A 23370-nucleotide genomic window follows, 5' to 3' on the forward strand; every position below is an offset into this window, starting at 1 on the left:
TGAGTCATGCAAATCAGATGGTGTCATCACCCAATATTTGCTGCAAGGCCAATTTCCAGGAAGGACCTGGATATCTCCCATAATTACAACTTTCTTCCAGATAACAGAGCTCCATCTCCTAGAGAAAAACGACTGCTTTGAAAGACTCTATTGAGTTTTCCTCAGTGGTTGTTTTTCAAGTTTTCCTTTTAAATTATATATATGTGGCCTTTGGCTCCTAGGTTTGGGGAGGTCTAGTCAAAAGACTCTTCCCACTGGGTTGTAAACTGCCACCCAGTGGGAAGAGTCTTTTGACTAGACCTCCCCAAACCTAGGAGCCAAAGGCCACATATATATAATTTAAAAGGAAAACTTGAAAAACAACCACTGAGGAAAACTCAATTGAAAACGGTTAAATCTGGAGGCCGTTCTGGTTGTGCTTATATACATATACATATATAAAAAAGAAGAGATAAGAAATGTTTATTTGTATTCATTGTGAAATTATTTAAAATAGCCCGGGATAGGTTCTGTTTTCTGTTGCAATAATTTTGAACCGTCCCCTTTTTTTTTTCGTGGTGTACTTTGTAAGACTCTATGGCAAGCCTGGGGCCCCTTTTAGCTTTGCAGAAAGATTTGTCTTGCCTGTTCACAGTTCCATTCACTAGATTTAAGTAACCAAAGATTTGGCCACCTTTGCTATTAGAATAAAAGAGCCTGCAAAATGGAGCTCTTCTACCAGGCATTTGGCTGGGGCTGGTGATATGTTAACATCTAGGGGGCTCCACCCATTCATTCTGCCATTTATTTTACCATCCACTATCCATTATCATCTATCGTTAGACATTAGAATCTAACCTGGCCTGGATGAAACTAGAATGCTTCTGGAAATTGGGCTGCTGTGGCAGATATTGCATACTTGAATGCTGTTTTAACTGTTTTAATTTGTAATTTAATTAAAATTTTTATATGATTGTATATTATTTATATTGTTGTATGGTTCTGAACTGGGCTAGTGAGAAAGCCGCATAGAAATCCAGTCAAATCAATAAATATAGACCGAATACTGAAGACTTTGAGAGCACATCAATTGAGCTACACCTTGATTTTGATATATCTGCCACACTTTTGGTACCTGCTTTAATTGTTAATCTGATTTTTTTTTAAAAAAAGAATAAAATTTGAATGCAGTAGTACCTGAAAGACAAACACATTTTTTTACTCAGACAAGCATTAACTCAGAAAAGCTTGTACACTTAAACATTTTGTTGGGCTTTCAGGTGCTACTGCTCTCGAATTTTATTCTACTACTAGTAACTAAGCCCGCTGCACCCAAAATACAGCGGGCGCTAGCAGGGTCACGATTAGGGTGTTAGCGGCTCTGTGGGGCGGCCTGTGAGGCACGGGAGGCTGTGGCCCCTCCCCGTCCTGTGGCCTACCTGTGGCTGTGGGGGTGAGGCATGAGATGGCAGTGGGTGGCCGGCCCTCTATGTGCAGGGCAGCAGCGAGGCATCTTCTTGTTGGGCACAGCCGCCGCTACCGCCACTGCCGCCGTCACTGGATCCTGCAAGTCGGCGACCTGCCCTGTCCAAGGAGAGGCAGGTAATGGTGCTGCGTGCGGCTCGCCATTGGTCCCTTGCCACCGGACTGACAATCGGAGGGCCCAATCGGCAGGCGCTTCGTGCCTTCCGATTGGGTCCTCCGATTGTCATTCTCAGGGAAGGGGCCTATCGGGACCCTTCCTCATCCCGGACAGGGCCCGCCGACGGAGCTCTTACTGTTTTATTTTATCCGCTCCGCGAGGAGCGGTTAAAGATTACTAGAGACTACCATTTACCCAAATGGCTATTTGGCTATTTACCCAAAACCAGATTTTGTAAAACAATGTTATACAATCCACCTTCCCAGTATACTGACTGGGATTAGAGTCTTACATTTTAAGCCTTTTCAGATGACATTTTCTCAATAAATGCAGCAGGATATCAATAGTTGTGTTGGTTTATGTTTATCCCACTTTTCTCCCCAATGAGGATTCGAAGCACTTAGAAACAAGAAAATGCAAGGTATTAAAATCCAATTTAAATGAGATATAGGAAAAATATATAATAATAAACCACATCCCAGTCCTAGATATGCTGGCTTGAGTCACTAGCAGTGCTATCCAAAGCAGAATTACTCCTTGAAGATCATTACAGTCAATGGGCTAAATCTGTCATATCACAAGTGAAGTACAGTTCACAAAGTGCCTTCACCCATCCAGGCCTCTGCCATTCTGTTGCCTATAACTATTTTTTCAAAATAATTTTCCTCTGTTAAACAATAAATTATTATTTATCATTTTAAAGAAACTGAACACTACCCACATACTGATAAAGCCCATACCCATTAGATAGCACTTGTGACATCAACAAGTAAATTCACACACACACACAATCCAGTGGCACCTACATATTGGTTGAAAGGACAGCCTGCTCCACCAGCTGCCAGCTAATGGATAAAAAGAAGAAAGAAGAAGAAATTCACACAATAGCCCTTAACTTGCATAAAAACATTAAAAGGCCTGAGAATGGCACAATAAATAATAAATAATACATTATTTTCTTGTTTACTGGAGTGCTCATATAGTCCTTTAAGTTTTCATTGTCCTGATAAACACAAGTACATTTTCTTCATTCTTCACACACACACACACACACACACCATAAATCCTTTGTGCTTTTCTATTTAAAAAAAAAGTCCCTTAGGGCAGTGGTCCCCAACCTTTTTATCACCGGGGACCACTCAATGCCGGGGACCACTCACCGGGGACCACTCAACGCCTTTTACTGAGGCCAGGTGGGGGGAGGTAGTTTACTCCTCTACTCTCAACCACTGCCCTAACGCTCTCTGATCGCTATGGTAATGTTTAAACATCCCTTCAAAATAAGATGCAGCCACGCCACAACAATGAAGTGTGTTGTAAAGGGCCAGGGGGGATGAAGTAAAGGGCCGGGGGGGGGAGAAGGCGTCCTTCGGGGCCCACCTCCAATTAGTCGAAGGACCACATGTGGTCCGTGGCCCACAGGTTGGGGATCGCTACCTTAGGGCACGATTCAAATCTGCCCCCCCCCCCGAAGTCCCATTGATTTCAGCAGGAATATTATGCATAACAGCTTAATGTGAATAATGAATTCACAGCCCCTGTCTCTGCAAGAAGGGGAAACACACACAACTCTTTTTTTTTTAAATATACAGTGGAAATACATTCCATCCCATTATAGAATACTATTGCTCTCTCACTGGTGGCTTACTGTACCATAATTGTGCTTCTTTGTTTGCTAATCTTCCATATCTGAAGCCTTCCCCTTTGCTGTTTTTTTAATAGAAGTGAAGTGTTATAAACTTGTGTCTTACATGCAACTCCAGCAGAATTGCTATCTCCAACTCTCCGTTATTTGGAGTTCTCTTTCATCAAAGCATTAAGCCTGCTCCTTAGCGTGTCTGGATAAGGAAAGGGTTCTCTATTCATTTCAAGTTAAACTGATACATGTGGGAATAAAGAGATGAAATGGGGCCTACTGGCAGCAGGTGGCCCAGGCAGCTAAAATGAAGCACATACCTCTTAGGCTGTTTGCTCATACGCCGCCTTCAGAATTATCCATATTTTTCTGATTGTGTATGTTATATCCTCCAGTTCAGTTATGAATCTCTCACAATGTCAGATTACTTTCGGCACCAGAAGGGTTCCACTTCTCTTTATAAGGTGCAAGAAAGCCTTACATGGAAACAGTTGCAAGCTTACATACACAGTAAACAAAGAGCTGTAGCCAGTTCTAGCAATGCACAATGTATCAGAAGTAAGGATCTGTCCACATTCAATCTGTTTCCTTTGTTCACTAGCACCCCACTTTCTTCTGTGTCATATTCCCCATTTCTATAGGTAGACTACGAAATGCAACATGTCTTTGGACAGATTTAGATGCATGCTTACCACAACAAAGTGTTGTTATCAATAGGCACGTCCCCCCCCCCCCACAAATAATGCCCATTTTGCCAGTTATAATGTTTCATAGAACTTGTGTTAATTCAACTATGTTACCAGAAACAGGCACTTTGAGTATACCATTTGGACATGTGGTATAGGACACAATGCATATTTCCATATTGTATTCTACTTATCTGGTGATGTCCATGGTGATTGTGATCTGATAATGTCACATTGAACAGCAATGCTAATACATTTTTTTGCACATCTGTAACTATTTTACCATACTGAATCTGTGCATTCATGAGCATGTGACTTTGATGAGATGGACTACTCATTACACAATTAAAAAAATAAAATGAACCATATGATAAATACAAAACATAAATGGTTCTCAGTTGAAGTTCAGGGCTTATTTAGGTGAGGCTTAGCTTTTTGTTTTGCTTTGTTTTCTACTGAGAACCACCTTGGCACTTAAAATAAATGGCTGCTGAAATTTCTGGGTGCCTTAGGATCTTGGCTCCTGAGGGCTGCTGAGCCCTGACTTAAGTCTTATCTAGTCTGCATCATATTCTGAGCCCAAAATAGGTCTGGGAGTTGCTGTTTGCCCTTTTGGGGATATCTGTGAGTAGCTGATGAGTTCACATGTAGCCCTTCAGTGCATGTTAAGTCACCCCAAAAGCATGAATGGATGTTAAATATAAGGAAAAGGCGGCGGGGGGGGGGGGGGCTTAAGTTCCTCTCCAGGCATGCTGTGGTCTGAATGTGATTCTAATTTTTAAAATGAAGCATTTGAGACAAAATACTTTATTTTAAAATTGGATCACATTTTCTTTCATATTCTTCATGATATTCGTGACACGGCTAAACCAAACCAAGGGCAATAAATATTTCACAAATATGAGTGCCAGGAAATATGACCAAATATGTATTTAAATCATCCCAGACAAATGTCTTTGAAATGTTTTGATCCCACTCTCATCATTTTAGCCAAGTGTTCCATAGAGAGTTGGGAATACATTTTCAATCCACTTCTAAAAACTTCTGAGTTCAGTCACACCTTCTCTTCATGAGATATTTACTGCAACCATCTATGTCAGAGTCTGCAGGAGACTAATCAAAACCAGCAATACCAGTGTTTCACTCTTTTGATTTGTGCACACTGAATGACTGAAATCTATTGACAATGTTCTAAATTAAAATGTTCAGAATCTTGAAACATTTTGACTGTAGAGTTCTTCTAGGAATGATAAGCATATCACTCATACTATATCCCTGTGTGCCTTTCTTTTCCATTCTCAGAGTCCACGCAGGCTGTTTTATATCAGTTTAAAACTTCTTTTTATCTTTATTTGCTGACATTTTAATTCCTTATGAAATGCTAGATAAAGCTGTGTTCTCAGAAGACTGGCAGCCTCGAGAGGAAGTTTGGTCTGCGGCATCTGCCCACCATCTTGCTGTGCAGATGCTAATTACCTTGACATGCAAATTTGCCAGAAAGATGTTATTAAAGTATTTCCAAGGGCACAATCTATTTCCTTCCATAGCAATGTTGAAAATTCCATGACAAGCCTCTAGCTTTGAATGCATCTGGCTTATCTTTGAGCTATGCTCAACCAAACAGTGTTCCAAGTTATGAACCAAGCTTTGTTCATTCGGCTTTGAAGCATCTGGAACATTCATGCAACTAAGGACTGCTTCACACATGATTAAATTCACACGCTGATCTCACTTTTGTGTATAAAACTGCATGACCTTGTGTGTACATCATCATGCTCATACCACATGCACTGGCTGCCAATAGGGACTTCCTGCAATATTCTCTTTCAGATGTTTGATGATATGCCTACACAATTTATTACAATGGCATGTATCCAACCTTAGGGTAGAGGAAGTTCTTCCAGTTTAAGAATCTCCTCCCCCCAATTTTTGGCTTTTCTACGGGAAAAAGGCTCTTTAGAAGGAACGTTTTCAAACCTGTCTCAACAGAATGGTAACATATATTCTTGAATGAAATACTCATGTAGACAATTTGTCATGCTCATCAAGACTGGGGAAATTCAGAAATCTAACATGATGGTATATTTATTTATTTACTTTATTTATATCTCAACTTTCTCCCAAATGGGGATTCAAAGCTGTTTACATCATTCTCCTCCATTTTATCCTTCCAATATGAGTTATCACATTACCAGCATATTGTTGAGATGATTACTGTCTGTGGCAGCATAATGTTGAGGTCTCACCTCATCATCATGCCGGTGATATGACATCACTTCCAGGTATCGGCCAGATGTGACATTGGACCACCAGTGCAAAGCCATTTTTTTAAAGATTCCAGAGGGCAGGGAAATCAGCAGGCAACAAAAAGAGGGTCAGGAAGTGTCTTACTGAAGTAGCATTTCTGGTTTCTCTGAATCAAGAGTTTTCAGTGTTAGGTTTTACATAATAAAACCTCAGGAAATCACTGTTACACATTATGCTTATAATATATCAGCGCACCTTTCAGTTGAAACAAAATTATAAACCAGATCCAGTAAAACCCTTGCTGGTGTACTGTAACAAAACTAGATACATAGTTCCTTCAAGAAGAAAAGCGAAATAACAATTTGATATCCATCCATTCTGTTTTTAAATTCACATCCAGCTGATTCCATCAGCTCTGCTGTTTCAGCTATCAGCTGCATAACCCAAATCTGAATTTTTATATACGTATGTCTGACTTGTTGAATTGACCCTGTTTGTATTTTGAGTGAAAAATAAAAGGTAATTAGAGGTCTGGGGGGTTGCCTTGAAACCATATTTCCCTTTCTTTAGTCTACTGGTTATTCTCTCCTGGTTGAGAAAAGCAGAAGGCAATGAACTGGGGGCACTTGGTGAGAACCAGCATGGTGTAGTAAAGAGCACTGGCCTCTAATCTGGAGAACTGGGTTTGATTTCCCACTCCTCCTCCATGTGCAGCCAGCTGGGTGACCTTGGGCCAGTCACAGTTCTCAGAGCTCTCTCAGCTCCACCTACTTCACAGGATGTCTGTTGCAAGGAGAGGGAAGGTAGGTGATTGTAAGCAACTGTAAGACTCCTTTGGGTAGTAAAAGGTATCCCCTGTGCAAGCACCGGGTCACGTCTGACCCTTGGGGTGATGCCCTCTAGCGTTTTCATGGCAGACTCAATACGGGGTGGTTTGCCAGTGCCTTCCCCAGTCATTGCCGTTTACCCCCCAGCAAGCTGGGTACTCATTTTACCGACCTCGGAAGGATGGAAGGCTGAGTCAACCTTGAGCCGGCTGCTGGGATTGAACTCCCAGCCTCATGGGCAGAGCTTCAGACAGCATGTCTGCTGCCTTACCACTCTGCGCCACAAGAGGCTCTTCTGGGTAGTAAAAAGTGGAGTACAAAAAGCAGCAACAACAAACCAAGCTCCCTCACTGCTACTTTTCCCCTCTCTCTTTCATTAACCAACCTAGCTCCCATGATTTTTTTCCTTCAACTAGGGCTCTTGGGAGAAACTGGGCATCCAGCGATAAATGTTGCATCTGCATTAAAGATGTTACTCATTGTTATATGAATAATACAGGCAACTGTCATCAGCTTCGGAGAGTTAGAGCAGTGTGTATATAATCCATCAAAACTTTGTTTACATCCAGAGTTGGCCAGGCATTCTATATTAACTTTTGCCATGGAGAACCATGTTAAAATAGCAAATTTACCAATGAAGTTACTGTGGTCCTGTTAAGAGCTTTTGTCTATATACAGTGTACAATGCCTATTCTGCTGTCAATGATCAATCCTTTTTTGCTGCAACCATCCATGTTGTGTCCCACAGTGTCTCTAGGGGTCCAAGAAAAATTGTAGGCAGGCTTTAGATAAGGGGGCTGCAAAGAGAAGGGGGCAGAGATCCATTCTGTGATGCCTTCACAGTTCATTGAATTCAACTCTGCATTTAGAACTTGGTTTCAAAATTCAAATTCAAATTCAAAAAACCTTTAATGGCATATAAAACATCATGAGAACAAGGGTAATTCATAATTATAATTAATTGATAAAAATTATAGTCTAGATAAACAATAAAAGAAAATAAAATAAGCAGTAACCAACAGTAGATTCCTCCAGAATGCCCAGCAATCAGTAATTTCCACCAGTTGTAGGTGCCCCTGGTCTAGACCTGATTCTTGCCTAGCCAACTGTCCTTTTGTATCACAGTAGCCAAGAATTCGGCCACCAGTTCCGTTATTTCTGGGGACCTATCGGCTAACAAATGTCTGGTTATTCTGTCCATAGGGCCAGAAAGGTCCATCGTGATAGGGACAACAAGTCGTTGTCTAAGCATAGCATGTGATGGGCAATAGAGTAGAATATGTGGCACTGAGTCAGTGCCTAATTGACTCTAATTGGCAAAATTTACAAAGTCTGTTCCCAATTGGTACATTGCTGTATCTGCCTGCTAGGACAGTTGATGGGAAGATGTTTAATCTAGCAAGCATAAAAGCACGACGATGGAGTGGGTTAATAAGACTTTGCATATAAGTAGCTTCCTGACCTGTGTTGGAAGCAAGGCCGAAGAAGAGGGGGGAACAAGTCCAATTGATTCCCGCTTCGATGGTCTGTCTCTCAATATCACGGATTCTCTGTCTAATAATATTGTATATATGAAACTCCTCATAATTAGCCAGGGGCTCCAAGTTGATACCCAGAGTGTGAATTTTATGTTGGATCTGCCAGTACCATTTAGAAACAAAAGGATCACTTAGCAGATCATACAAGAGACTATTAGGAGTGGAGTGATAATGTAATTTTATCCAGAATTTGATAGTGGATAACCATGCTCTAGATGACAACAGACCAAGACCCAGCTCATTACAAAGGGTGGCAAGACTAATCATATTTGGAAGACCCAAAATACGACGAAAGAAAATTGCGGCTATACGATCCACTTCATCATTCAAAGACTCAATCCAGATTGGTATCCCATATAAGAGTTGATTAACAACCTTTGCCTGAAAAATCTGGATCGCTGCTGGCACAAACTGGTTCCCACTACGAAAGTGAAAACGTGAGACTGCCTTTAACTGGTTCTTTGCCGCGGCAAGTGCCGCTTTCTGATGCAAGGACCAATTCATTTGGTGGTGAAAACTAACGCCCAATTATCTGAAACATTTTACTTGCTCCACAGGATTTCCATCTGCTTTCCATTGGCTGCATTTCCAGGTCTTAGAGAAGATCATTATCTTAGTTTTATCAAAATTGATAAACAGGCTGTTTTGGGAACAAAAGGATGAGAATGCTGAGAGTAGACGCATGAGCCCAATTTTAGAGATGGAAAGAAGAACTGCATCGTCCGCATACAACAAGAGAGGAATAGGGTGGGAATTTAACCTAGGTGCGTGACCTTCAGATTCAGCCAATTGACTAGGAAGATCTGCTAAAAATAAATTGAATAATGATGGGGCCAGAAGGCATCCTTGTTTCACTCCTTTAGTGACCGGGATCTTTTCAGTTAAAGAACCGTTACTGTCAAACCTCACTTGACAGCTGTTTGAAGTGTGTAATTTACGAATTAGGAAAAGCAATCGCTTGTCCATTTCCAGAGCAGTTAATTTATTCCATAATAGGGATCTATTGATGGAATCAAATGCTCCCCATAAATCAATGAAAGCTGCATATAATTTGCCTTTTAGAAGTAAGGAGTACTTTTCTGCTAGAAAGGATAATACAAGACAATGGTCAAGTGAGGTACATCCAGAGCAGAATCCTGCTTGTTCTTTGCCTGGTAGATTATTAATAGTCATCCAGTCTAATAAACGTCCCAATAAGTGTTTTGAATATAGTTTCCCCAGTACAGATAATAGACTTATGGGGCGATAGTTGCTAGGAATGTTAGTGCTACCTTTTTTGAAAATTGGGACTATAATGGAGTTCAGCCATGAATCGGGTAGGACCCCAAATTTATCAATTAAGGTGAATAGATGAGCCAGTGGTTCAGACCACCATTCTTGGTTGTTTTTAATTAGGTCTATAGGAATGCCGTCAGGGCCCGGTGCTTTACCTGATTTCATTGAAGTTATGAGATCACAGATCTCTTCTTGAGAAACAGGAGGCCAGAGAGGTACATTAGATGGAATCAGGGAATCATCCAAGGCCTCTGTTAGTACCGATTCTGAAAAAAGATTTGAAAAATGTCCCATCCAATCAAAGGCTGAAATAGATGAAGAGTAGTTCACATTAAGTGGCTGAATGGATCCCGATACCTCTGCCCAGAAGTCTTTAGTATTTCTTGATTGGACTGCTTTCAGTAATCAGGTCCATTTCTTCAAGGCATGGTCATGTTCCTTTTCTGCCAAAGTAAGCTGGCATCTTTTTCTAGCCTCAAAATAGTTGGAGGCAAATTTAGTAGAGAACTCGGAACGTAGTTGTTGGTAAAGTCATCGTAGATTATTTTTCTGGGCCCAGCATTGGGAATCAAACCAAGAGTTCCATTAAAATTACTGGGAGTATGACTTGATTTTATTGAATTCACAATAGAGCGGATAACCTCTTTGTATGCTGCTATGGCTGCAACTGGTAGTTCGTCCTCGAATATAGCTTGTTTGAAAGACTGTGCCTCAGCTGTACAAGTCCACTGGTTAAACTGGGCTCTAACGTCATTAGACCATTTCAATCTCACATGAGTCAAATGTGAGGTATGGTTAGAGGATACCGTTGGTCTAGGATCATCAGGTATTCCTAAAGATAGCCTCATCTGGATGGGAGAATGCTCGCTTTCTGATCGAGTATCAATCTTAAAATCAATGACCTGTGGAATTAAATTTGGTGATACTAAAATAAAGTCCACCACGCTTGCTCCTCGAGGGGAGATAAATGTGAAGTCCCCAAATTTATCTCCTGGGAGAGATCCATTTAATATCTGGAGATTGTGTCTGGCACAGAAATCTGCCAGATAAGGCACTGCTTGGTTGATTACTTGGTCTTTGGAAGCCCTAGGGAATGAGAATGAAGGTGGAATCAGCTCATTACAGTCCCAGTGCATGTGTGCCGCAAGCTTATCGTTGTTAGCACCTAGCCTTGCATTCAGGTCACCTACCAGGACAAGGGAAGCCATTGGATAGTTAGCCATTAAGGATTCTAGGTAGTTTCTCAATGTCGACCAAGCATGGGATAAAGAGTCGATTGTAGGGAAGGGAGGGATATATGCATTTATCAAAAGCAGCTGACCCATAGTATGTTTAATAGAATTGCTTGGGCATAGGGAGGAGTTGCCTTTAAATACGTTACTTTAAGAGTAGATGGCAAATAGAAGGGGAAGAAATCCTGGCAAATTTCCTGGCAAATAGAAGGGGAAGAAATGGAGATAGTGACAGATTTTATTTTCCTGGGCTCCAAGATCACTGCAGATGGGGACTGCAGCAAAGAAATTAAAAGACGCTTACTCCTGGGGAGGAAAGCTATGGCAAATCTAGACAGCATCCTAAAAAGCAGAGACATCACCCTGCCAACAAAAGTGCGTTTAGTCAAGGCTATGGTCTTCCCAGTTGCAATGTATGGCTGCGAAAGTTGGACCATAAGGAAGGCCGAGCGTCAAAGAATTGAGGCTTTTGAACTCTGGTGCTGGAGAAGACTCTTGCGAGTCCCTTGGACTGCAAGGCGAACAAACCGGTCAGTCCTAGAGGAGATCAGCCCTGACTGCTCTTTAGAAGGCCAGATCCTGAAGATGAAACTCAAATACTTTGGCCACCTCATGAGAAGGAAGGACTCCCTGGAGAAGAGCCTAATGCTGGGAGCGATCGAGGGCAAAAGAAGAAGGGGACGACAGAGAATGAGGTGGCTGGATGGAGTCACTGAAGCAGTCGGTGCAAACTTAAATGGACTCCAGGGAATGGTAGAGGACAGGAAGGCCTGGAGGATCATTGTCCATGGGGTCGCGATGGGTCGGACACGACTTCGCACATAACAACAACAACAAAGAGTAGATGACAGATTCACAAGGCAACAAAATCCTGCCTTAGGTCGGCCTTTAGAGTTGGTTTTGAAGGCAGGGCTGGTATATGAAGAGAATCCAGAAATTCAAAGTCCTTCATTATCCAAGTTTTCTGAAGAAGCACAATGTCAAAAGAACGCAAGTATTTCATTAAGTCAGGATCATTAGATTTCCTCCCCCATCCTGAGATGTTCCAGGATACCAGACGTAGACTTGAGTCTTGTGACTGCATTCTGAGGAGATAGTCAGTCCTCAAGCATAATCAGATTGATGGCCTCAAAGGATTCTGGACAAACACAGCTGTTGGTATTAGACTGTCAAAGGGGAGGAATTTGAGTGGTCACAGCTGTAGAGTTGGAGGACGAGAGCGGCATCACATCTGGTGAAGGAGAGTGGGATAGAGTAAAATTTGATAGCAAAGCAGTGTCACTAGCTCCACAGATCTGTAGATTAGAGGATTGCTGAGATGTCGACAAACTTGTCAACTTGTCAGGGTTATCTGGATAGGGGTTACAAGTCAATCTCATTTGGATGCGTTGAAATTAGTGCTGTTGTTTGATTCAAGGAGGAGCTCCACTTCTCCTGAAATCTAGTAACATTGTTAGCCACTGCAAGGACACTCTCCTTGAGGCCAGGCTCCATTGAAATGTCTCTCAGATCACTTGGGCTACTTACTTGGTTTCAAAGAATTAATGGAGCTCAACTAGATATGACAGTATTACTGAACCTATAATAATTGAATTAATACCTCCACCATTTCAGGTATTCCCTTTGTTTATAAATGTCATGAGGACCTAATCTTGACCAGAACCATGGTGGGAGGGGGGCCTTGCACAATATTTTCAACACTGGGGCTCTTGCTAATGGGGAACCACACTGAGATCCTGATCAGTTCTGGGCCCCCATGGTATTTGTAAACAGAAGGAATTTCATCCCTAAAGTGGCAAATGCATCCCTGTGGTAAACTTGGGGATGCTGTTATGTATATTCAAACCTATAGATTCTAGTTTTTTCCATAGCTTTTCTAAAAACCTGAGATGAATGACTGAGATAAACCAAACAATTAAATACAAAAATCCATTAAACTGTCTTCTTCCATGACATTTCCCCACAGCCAAACTACTCTTATCTCCACTGTGGCCCCATTTCTGCACTGGGAACTTTGATGCTCCGGCATCAGGGACATCCAGAAGACGTTCCTGACACAGTCGTTCCTCAGTGGAACAGGTTTCCTTGAGAGGTGGTGAGTTTTCCTTCTCTGGAAGTTTTTAAGCAGAGGCTAGATAATCATCTGAGAGAAATGCTGATTTTATATATTTAGGCAGATTGTGAGTGGGTTGGCAGGTAGTTGTGAGTGTCCTGCATAGTGCAGGGGGTTGGACTACATGACCCATGAGGTCTCTTCCAATTCTATATTCTATGATTCTCCTGCTGTATGCCCCATAGCAAGGAGGGGAGAGAGAGGAGAGGCTGGTTTACCAGCAGGGCCAGGACTCCAGAAGCCCTCCCACTATTGCACCCCAAGTACCAAGAATAAGACCATCACTGTCCCTTTCATAAGAACAAAAAAGGTGCCATGTTGGATCAGGCCAATGGCCTATCCAGTCCACCAGTCAGTGTCACACAGTGGCCAAATTTCAAAGGCCATCAAGAACCCTTGTACCACACAGGGAAGGCTGTGTGAATTACAAGTCCCCAGAGTCCTTGTGCCAGAAACCAACCAATAGGAAAGCGTTTCTGGAATTCTAGCCCTGCTGGTGGGCCTTTTGATGGTTTTGGCCAGCCTCTGCCTGGCTGGTATCTCTAGCAATGTTTTATAATGTTATTGTTTATGATCTTGTTATTATTGTTATATTGTTATTACTGTTACCTGTTACCATATGTTAATTGTCTCTCCTCCTGTTTTCTGTAAACCGCCCTGAGCCCTCAGGAGGGCAGTATATAAATATAATAAATAAATAAATAAATAAAGTCAAATGTAGGTGGGGTGGGTCTAATATGTCAATTCTGGTGACACAGGAAGAGGCCTGGTAATACCACTTTCTGTGATGTGGGAGTGGTCTGTTGATATCACATCCAGTGGGAGTTTCTGGGTGATGTCACTTCTGGTGGCACATGACTTCTGGGGATGTTGCCGGATGATATAACTTCTGGGGGTGATATAAGCGTTTAATTAAATATGTTTCTGTAGAATCCTTTCAGCTATATCACCTTCTTTAGGTTGTAATGATCATAGCTAATTCTAGGAAGATAACTTCTGATGTATAGTAAGAATAACTATATAATAAGAATGGCCTCAATTACAAAATGGGCTTATATTTAGATGCTTGTCATCTGCTTTTCTACAATATATCATAGAAACTTTTCTATAGCATCAAAAGACTTCTGACTGCTTGCCTACTGTTTATTACAGAAGTTCTGCACTATCATGAGACTAGGACTTAATTTGGGTTACAGGATCACACAGACTGTCCTTATTATTCTTCAAATTAATATGTTAGGACCATCTGTAGTGCAACTGTATCTGTAACCCTTATAATAAAAGCAGGAAAGGGTAGAAGGAGGTCCACCCCTCCTTTAGCCTCACCGCCTAACTACCAATCAGGTCAGCGCTGTCCCAGCTGCCACATTCCTGATTGGCCATCTGTCCAATGAATGGCTAATCAGGAAGGAGGTCATGCCACTGGTAATTGCCTCCCCCTCCAACTTCTTCCATTTGGAAGAAGTACCAGCCTGGTAAGCAAGAGCTGGGATGGAGGGTGGAGATCCTGGGACTGTGTGCTGGTGGGAGTGGTAGGGAGGGAGAGAGCCCGTGGCAGTACTCGCCCCCACCCTGAGCAGCCCTGGCTGCAGCCTTGCCATGCCTCGTGGAGCTGCTGGGGTGGGGGGCAGGACTGGAATACCAGCCAGCATTTCCCCTCCACCCCAAAAGCCCTGTCACAGCCTGCTGGGCTTCATCAGGCCTTTGGTGGGTGGGTTCCCCCCAAAACTAAATGCCCACCAGCGACTTCCCCACCCAGCCCCCAAAACCCCACCATGGGCTGTGGGGCCCTCGCTGTAACTTTGGGGGGCAGGGGGCCCAAAAACAAACTGCCTGCTACTGACTCCCCCCACCCCCAAAAGCCCCACTGCAGCTTGCTTGGCCCTCAGTGGCAATTTTGGGGGTGTGAACAAGCTGCCTGCCGCTGCCTGGGCCTTTTGGGGGCAGGAGGGCCCAAAATGCACTGCCTGCCAGTGACTCCCCCCTGCCCCCAAAAGCCCCGCAGTGGCCTGCACAGTCTTTGCTGGGCCTTTTTAGGCCAGTAGGGCAGGAGAACAACTGCTTGCCACCAACTCCCCCCCAGAAAGCCTCCCCCCGTGGCCTCCACAGCCCTTGGGGGTTGCGGGGGGGGGGCTGGCTGCCTGGCAGTGCCTCCCATCCACAGGCCTGCCAATGCCTCTCTTCACCATGGCTGGCCTGGCCAGCCCCAGGGGGTGTGGCCTAGTGCCCATTGTATTCCTGGATACAGTGGACTATGCCTGTGGTTTATTATAAAACACAGTAAGCCATTATTCACAGTTATTGCTTGTTTCTGGTTCTTTACACTGTGACCCTGGCCTATCTTTATGTTCCCGGGAAAAGCCAGTCATCAAACTATATTTAATAATAAAGTGAATGGCTCATGCCAAACTAGGTCATCTTCACAGATTGACATTTTTACATTCTAAATTTTCTACATCCACAAAGATGCAGAAAAATATTAGTAAATTAAAAGAAGAATCTTCCAAAGTGGCCTGATGAGGACTGAAATGTTTTCTGCTCCCTGCATGTTTGATAAAGAAATGGCACCTTGGAATTAAGCTTGATTCACATGGTATAAAGCACTTTCACTGTAACTATGTTCCCTGCACCATTTTCTTGATCTTGTAGCCCAGGGGCTGCTATTTGCCCTACTGGAGAAGCATGTGTAGCCATCTAGCATACACGTTTCCCCACTAGGGCAAACAGAAACTCTACAATGCTGTTTCAGAGCAGGAAAATTATGAGGGTAAAGTGGATTAAACCTCTCTCTGCAGGTGATAGACTCAATCTGAATCTTCCCCTCACATGCCTTGGAATCATGTTACAAGCACAGATTTCCCACTGCATATCTAATTGAAAGTCCTTGTAGAGGCCACAGGGGGGAACACAAGGACTTTCTAATGCATGAACCAGCCTTGAGTTAAAGGGAGAGCAGGGAAGAAAGAAAACAGTGAAGTGGCCTGTCCAACAACAAAACCTGATAGTACCTCTGAAGGAATGGTGCCAGTTGCCAGAATTACCCAGTTGTGTATCTCTTCTGTCTGTGATTTCTCACAGGCTTCCAGTTAGGCTCATGGTTGAGTGCCTGTCACTAAGGCAAAATCTATAGAAAGAATGGCTTTCTTCACACTCAAAAATATTTCTTGATATGAAGAAAAGTATTACTATGTATTCTTTTAAAATAAAATTCTTCCTCAAACAATCTGAATGTACTCAGTAATGTACCATGGAATCTCGAATGGAGAAAAAAGTGGAATCTGGAAATTAATTGTGTATAATATGGTAAGATTCCCCCCCCCCTATTTGTCAGAAATTTGACAAACAGGATCCCATGGGTGAAATATATCATTCCTGAGATGTTCAACATGATCAGATAGAACCCCCTCACCAAAAAAAGTTATATTCGGAAATGTGTTTCTTGTTGAAATGAATGGACTGACAACCCATTATAAAGAATTACACATAATAATGAATAAATGAAGCTAGTTTTCTTACAAGGAAAACAGAATGAGAACAAATCTCAGAGAAAGTTTGGTGTATAAATATAAATATTTTAAATAAATACATTGGATATCTCCTAATAATTCTTTTCTCACCATATGGCACACCATGGTTCTCTGTTTTAAACTTTACATATAGAATTCAGCAGAATTTCAACAATTGTAGCTAATATGATAAAATTAATATTACATTTTTTTTAATTAATGTTGTTAAATCTGAGTAATTTGTTCTTTCATTAGACCTTTATGTATGTGATGTCGTGACTTTACCCAAGGAAAAGTCATGACATCACATCACATCGCAGTTTGAGTGTTGTTAAGGTACCTTTGTTGTCATTAGGAAGAAGAGTTGGCTTTTATACCCAGCTTTTCACTGCCCAAAGGAATCTCAAAGCAGCTTACAATTGCCTTTCCTTCCTCTCCTGTGAGGTAGGTGGAGCTGAGAGAGCCCTGATGTCACTGCTCACCAGATTAGAAGCTGGTGCTCTTAATCACTATACCACGCTGGCTCCCTCATGAATGAGATTTCCTTGTGAATAAATACTGAAGATGTATTCTACTATAAACCACCTTAAACATAATAAGAATCTGGAAGCACCTTTGATAGCCCATTTTGTAGAAAAGGGACATTCGTTTGATCTTTTTTTATACTAAGCAACTATATACCATATACATATAATCCCTTTGGGGGTGCCAGTGCATTTGATCAAACTGTTGTGGTCACTCTATGCAAACCAAGAAGCCACTGTACACACACCATTTTGTGACACAGACTGGTTCAAAATAGAGAAAGGAGTGCACCAAGGGTATATTCTTTCTCCCTTCCTGTTTAATTTGTATGCTGAGATCATTATGAGAGATTGAACTCAAAGAATCAAATGTTGGAATTAAGATTGGGGGAAGGAATATAAATAATCTTTGGTATGCTGATGACACTATCCTCCTATCAGAAAGTAAGGAAGGCCTAGGACAGTTGATTACAAAAGTCAATGAAGTAAGCAAGAAATCTGGCCTTTTCTTTAATGCTAAAAAAACCAAAAACAAAGACCACTGCATAAAACAGATATGCTACAATAGCAATTGATGGTGAATAGATCAAATGCGTTCATTTTTCTTGGATTGCAAATTGATGAGACTGGTGATAGCAGTATCTTAACACCGCCCGTGGCGCCGCGGGCGCCACGGACTAAATAAAACGGTAAGGCGTTCTGAGGCGGGATGTGTCCGTGATGAGGAAGGGTCCGCATTGGACCCTTCCTCTGGACAGACAATCGGAGGGAGCAATCGGCAGGCGCGCAGCCCAGCCCCGAGCAACTGGCCCCGAGCAGGCGCGCAGCCCAGCCCCGAGCAACTGCGAGCCGCGCGCAGCGCGGCTCGCAGTTGCTTTTTTGTTGCCGCCCGCAAGGGAGCTGCCGGGGGCTCCCTACAACACAAACCTACGAAGAGCAACTGAAAGAAAAAAGAAAACCAGTCAAAAAGCCCCTACGAGCTGCGACAGAAGCCGCCGAGGAGCGCCCCTCCTCCGACCCGTGTGCACAGCTCGCCTTCCGGGGCCTCCCTGCCCTCCTGGCTGAAGAAGAAAAGAAACCTCTGAGTAGCCACGGAGAGAAAAAAAAAACAGCCAAAAAGCCCCTACGAGCCGCAACAGAAGCCGCCGAGGAGCGCCCCTCCTCCAACGCGTGCGCACAGCACGCCTGCCGGGCCCTCCTTGCCCTCCTGCTTGCAGAACAAAAAAAACCTTTGAGGAGCCACCCAAAGAAAGGAAAAAAAACAGCCTACAAGCGCTGCTGAGCCGCGTCAGCAGCCGCCGAGGAGCACCCGTGAAGAGCTGCGGAGGCGCCGCCAGCCTCCTCTTAAAGGTAGCTCCAGTCCCTTGCCTGCGCCACGCATCGGGCCGCGCCCGCGGGCCGCGCCCGCGTATCGAGCCGCGCCCGCGGGCCGCGCCCGCGGGTCGAGCCGCGTCCGCGAGCCACGCCCGCGGATCGGGCCGCACCCGCGAGCCACGCCCGCGGATCGGGCCGCACCCGCGAGCCACGCCCGCAGATCGGGCCGCACCCGCGAGCCACGCCCGCGGATCGGGCCGCACCCGCGGATCGGGCCGCGCGGGCGCGGCCTGCACGGGCGCGGCCTGGCCCTGATTCCCTCTCCCCACCCTCCCCGCAGTAAGAAGCTTCCCGGGCCGCAAACTTGCGGCCTGGGAAGTTTTTTACTGCGGGGGGGCAGCGGGGAGAGGGAGCCGCGGCCCGCAGGTTGGGGACCACTGTGCTAGAGCCCATTGTCTTCTTTATACAATGGGCTTTTTTTACTAGTATGGAAATAAAATGTCAAATTGCTCTGGGCTGCTCAGCAATGATGAGCTTGAACCGAACATGGAAAAGCAAGGACATAAGTCTGATTACCAAAAATAGGTTAGATAGATCTTTCATATTTCCAATAGTCACTTGTGGTTGTGAAAATTGGACAATGAAAAAAATCAGACAAGAGAAGAATCAATTTGTTTGAAATCTGGTGTTGGGGAGGGCTTCTGTGTGTTCATTGGACAGCAAAAGTCATGGACGAGGATATACCACAGTGCATAAAGCCTGATCTATCCCTGGTAGGCAATATCACGAAACTCCAGCTCACTTGCTTTGGCTGTATCATGTGATCCAACTCATTGGAGAAAGCAATTATGCAAGGATTGGTCAGTGGAAAAAGCAACCAGATTGACAAAGCAGTGGTTAGATATGAACAAAATGGACACAGGCCAGAATATTACACAACTAAAAGAAGCGGTGCAAGATTGGAAATTGTGGCAGCAGTTGTGCCATAGGATCACTAAGGGGCTTTTTGCACGGCTTCAAAATAGCACAATGGTTGCTAATTGAAAACGCTACTGATTTGGAATAACGCACGACGTCGTAGACAATCTGCAACACTCCTGAAACCGATCAGCAAAAAGCGCTTCGTTGTAGCGCTTTCAGGGGAATCCCAAAAAGTGGATTCACCCTCCGGAAAGCGATACACTCCTGCAACCAATCTGCAACACTAACGATAAAGACCTGTGCGTTAACATTGTTGCGGTTTCTTCAAAGTCCCTCCTCCTGAGCCTGTCCTCCAAACTTCCGGCGAAGCGATCGCCATTTTTTTTTCTCTGAGCGAGCGGGGATAAACGCACCAGCGAGCCTCTTTCTGTTTAGAGGCTTCCCTGGCTTCAGTCCTTCACCTTTAGTCACTAAGCACAAACCACATAAAAGCCCGTTTGCTGAAATAAAGTCCCTTTATTTTTTACACATTAATTCAGCCGAAAATCGGGCCCGTGAGGGGGGGGGGGATTTTTTTTTTTATCACTCCAGGCAGCGTGGCAACGATCATACGATCAAACGACAGCTCACATTAGGCAGCTGGATGGGTCTCTCCGTTGCAACGAATCTACCCAGATTCGTTGCTATGGGTCTGTTTTTTTTTTTAAAACCTTTCTTAAAGGGAAAGGGGCTGTTTGGGAGCATGCTAACGGCTGCCCATTGGCTGCTTGACGGCCAGGGGCGGGACGAGCTTGGCAATAGCGCTTCCTTTCTAGCGATTTCTGCCGAGACCGGAAGCCTGTGGGAAACGCTAAAAAACGCAACTGATTCCACTACAAAGGCAGGTATGCATAACGACGAATTCCACTATTTTAAATGGCGATTTTTCATTCCGCAAACAATTTGCAACAAAGATCCCCGTGCGTAAAGGCCCTAAGTATCACACTCCGCTGAATGGCTAACATCATCATCATCGCCATTTCTGATGTGCTCTCAAGTGACTGTATCAGGTGCTTGCTGAGGAATAGATCAAGGTGCCTTAAATTTCATATGAATGGACCTGTCCCTAACAGTCTTTAGGATCCTTACTCCTTTGTTATAGGAAGAAAATAAGGAAGATCATTGTTACATACGTATCAGTGTGTCTATGCATATACTCAAGAGCAATCATTGTTTTGTACTTGCGAGAAAGGAAAATTAAGTGCTCTCATTGCTGGAACACATGTACTAGTTTGACAGCCAGCAATAACATGAACACTCCCAATATGACATATGCTTACTTCATCATTGCTCTCTCTTTTTTGCCATTTCTTTTGCTTTGCACACCTTTTGCTTTCCCGCCTTCAGTCCCCAGCAGGAGCTTGGAAGATCTATCCATTATACCCAATCTATCCGGTACATCAGAAAAATGTATTCTGATGCCTGCGTAGGAAAATATCTGTGGTCAAATATGGGGCAAACCAGGTTCACTGGGCCATTTTCACATAGGTTATATGACCCAATTAAGATCAGTATGAATACAGAGTCCCCTCCCCGCACTTCCCTTTGTGGATCCATGCACCTCCCAGGGGTTTCCCAGCTTCTTCTCAATCTTTCTCAAAGCTGATTTGCTGAAAACTTTGGGGAGAAATTATAATAAACCCTAGTTGGACTTACCTGCTGCCATATCTGCCATTTTCCTTGATTCCATAGTAGTAAGTTCCTCACCCCAAGACCGGACAGCCTTTTTATTTTACTGAAAATAGCAATTTCATTTCATACTAATAGTTGTACCAATAAAATCCTGGGAAGGATTTTGCTTTAGGATTTCAGTCTGAATGTATTTCTTCTAATTTCTTCTAATTTTCCTTCTAATTGCTTTTTAAATTTATATTCTTCTTGACTATTTAATTCATTCTTCTTGACTATTTTAAAGCTGTTTTCAATGGATTTGGGGCTTTGTTCATCTGTTTTGTAGATTCAGGGTACACCGAATAGGCTTCCCCTAGGTTTGGCTTTGTCCCATTCTTACACTCCCCCAGTTGAAAAGCCTGCCCCCATGCTATCTGAGATCCTGGAAGGACAGTTGAAGCAGATGGTACTGAGCTATATAAAGATCTGATTTGGTATTGGGCAGAAGAATGTAGATGGGAATTTGCTACCAGTAATTGTAATTGTATTTTATGTGGCCTATTATGACTTGAATGTAAACTGCCACAAGCTGGCAGGGTCTGGGAGTGGTGGGTAATAAAATAAAACAAAACAATACGGTAGCTTTAGATGTATCCTTCTGTGTTCTGTGCTCCCCATGCTATACCTAGGGCCATTCTGCACGACTTAAATGTAGCAGAAGTCTTACTTTTGGTAAATGCTACAAATTCAATGTTACGCATGACGTCACACACAATCTGCAACACTCCTGCAACTCTCCCGCAAAAAGCGCTTCGTTGTAGCGCTTTTCGGGGAATCGGGAAAAGTGGATTCCCCCTGAAAAAAACGCTACACTTCTGTGCACAAGCTGCAACACATCAGCAAAAGACATGTGCATTCTCAATGTAGCGGTAGAAAGAAAGTCCCTCCCCCGCTCTTGCCCCGAACTTCCGGAGAAGCGATCACCATTTTTCCCCCCCTAGACCTGCAAAAGCAACGAACGAGTGAGGCTTCACTTCCCTCCACAGAAGTGATTTAAAGTAAAACAAAGCTCCCTAAGTTCCCAAGCACAACACAGCCCCCTGTTTGGCACTGCCCGTAATTTCGGCCATGGGGGGAGGATTTGTTTTTCTACTTGAGGAGCGTGTAAACGATTAATCGCCAGCTCCTACGCCAGCAAAAAGGTCTTTCCGATGCAACGATTGAACGCATATTCGTTGCAACGGGTGTGTTTGGTTTAAAAAAAAACAGTTTTTAAAGGGAAAGGGGCTTTTCGGGAGCATGAACACAACAGCCCATTGGCTGTTCCATTTGATTGAGGGTCAGGGGTGGGAAGAAGCGCAGAAAAAAATGCTTCCTTTGTTGCGATTCCAGCGAGACCGGAAACCTGTGGGGAATGAATGAAATGCTACTGGGACTTTTATATTCCACTAAAAATAAAGGTATGTGGAATGACAAAATTCCACTATTTAATATAGCGTTTCTGCATTCTGTGAACATTTGGCAACATTGGTCTTTGTGCGGAATGGCCCCTACTATCCTCCAGGTCTCAAACAACAAACAGACCAAACAGACAAACATTATAGATACGTCCCCAATGTATTTAGGCAATGTAATTAAAACAAACTTTGTATTTTCTTGCAAAAAGGACATAGGTAGATCCTATTGCTTTAACCATAGGCTATCAACCAAATGGCTCTGGTGTTGCCCTTGAAAAATAGCAATAAAATAGCAACTGAGAATATGCAGAGAGACTAGTTCTCCATGTTGATTTGTTGCTTTCCCTGTTCCTAATCCTAATGAACGCGGAAGACTAAAGCTACATTTGTTGTATCATATCTTCATATATATTTTTGTGGTACCTTATCTTTGGAACTCATCCTGTCCATATCTCTGCCTGACACAGTGCTACCCTTAATTCTTCCTCCATTCTAATCCAATACTTCCTTTCCTTTTTGCCCCTCATATATCTATTTAGATTGTAATCCTGTTGGCCGTTTTGTTATTGTTGTTATGAATTCTCTGTATTTCACAGAACTTTTAATGGATTAACCAGAAACCTGTTATAGTGCTGCTTCAACCCCTTCATGGGCTCTTTTAGTAGCTTTTAGACATAATTACAATTCTGGTATTGATATTATTAATAGACAAAATTCTAAATCCTGCCTGAAGGAGTCTCAATGTGGCTTACCTTTACCTTCCCTTCTCCACAGTGGAAACCCTGTGAGGTAAGTGGGGCTGAGAGAGCCCTAAGAAAACTGC

At 43.4% G+C, this 23370-nt stretch overlaps 1 long non-coding RNA gene across 2 annotated transcripts in view; it reads left to right on the plus strand.

Moving 5' to 3' along the window:
• Window positions 1–23370, plus strand: part of LOC143821376 (uncharacterized) — a 74991-nt gene that overhangs the window by 37848 nt on the left and 13773 nt on the right. For both annotated transcript variants that reach the window (XR_013225786.1, XR_013225788.1), the window contains exon 2: window positions 13029–13157. This is a non-coding gene — a long non-coding RNA (uncharacterized LOC143821376). The remainder of the gene's footprint in view (window positions 1–13028; window positions 13158–23370) is intronic.

The sequence above is a fragment of the Paroedura picta genome, chromosome 1 (assembly GCF_049243985.1).
Source record: "Paroedura picta isolate Pp20150507F chromosome 1, Ppicta_v3.0, whole genome shotgun sequence".
Classification (NCBI taxonomy): Eukaryota; Metazoa; Chordata; class Lepidosauria; order Squamata; family Gekkonidae; genus Paroedura; species Paroedura picta.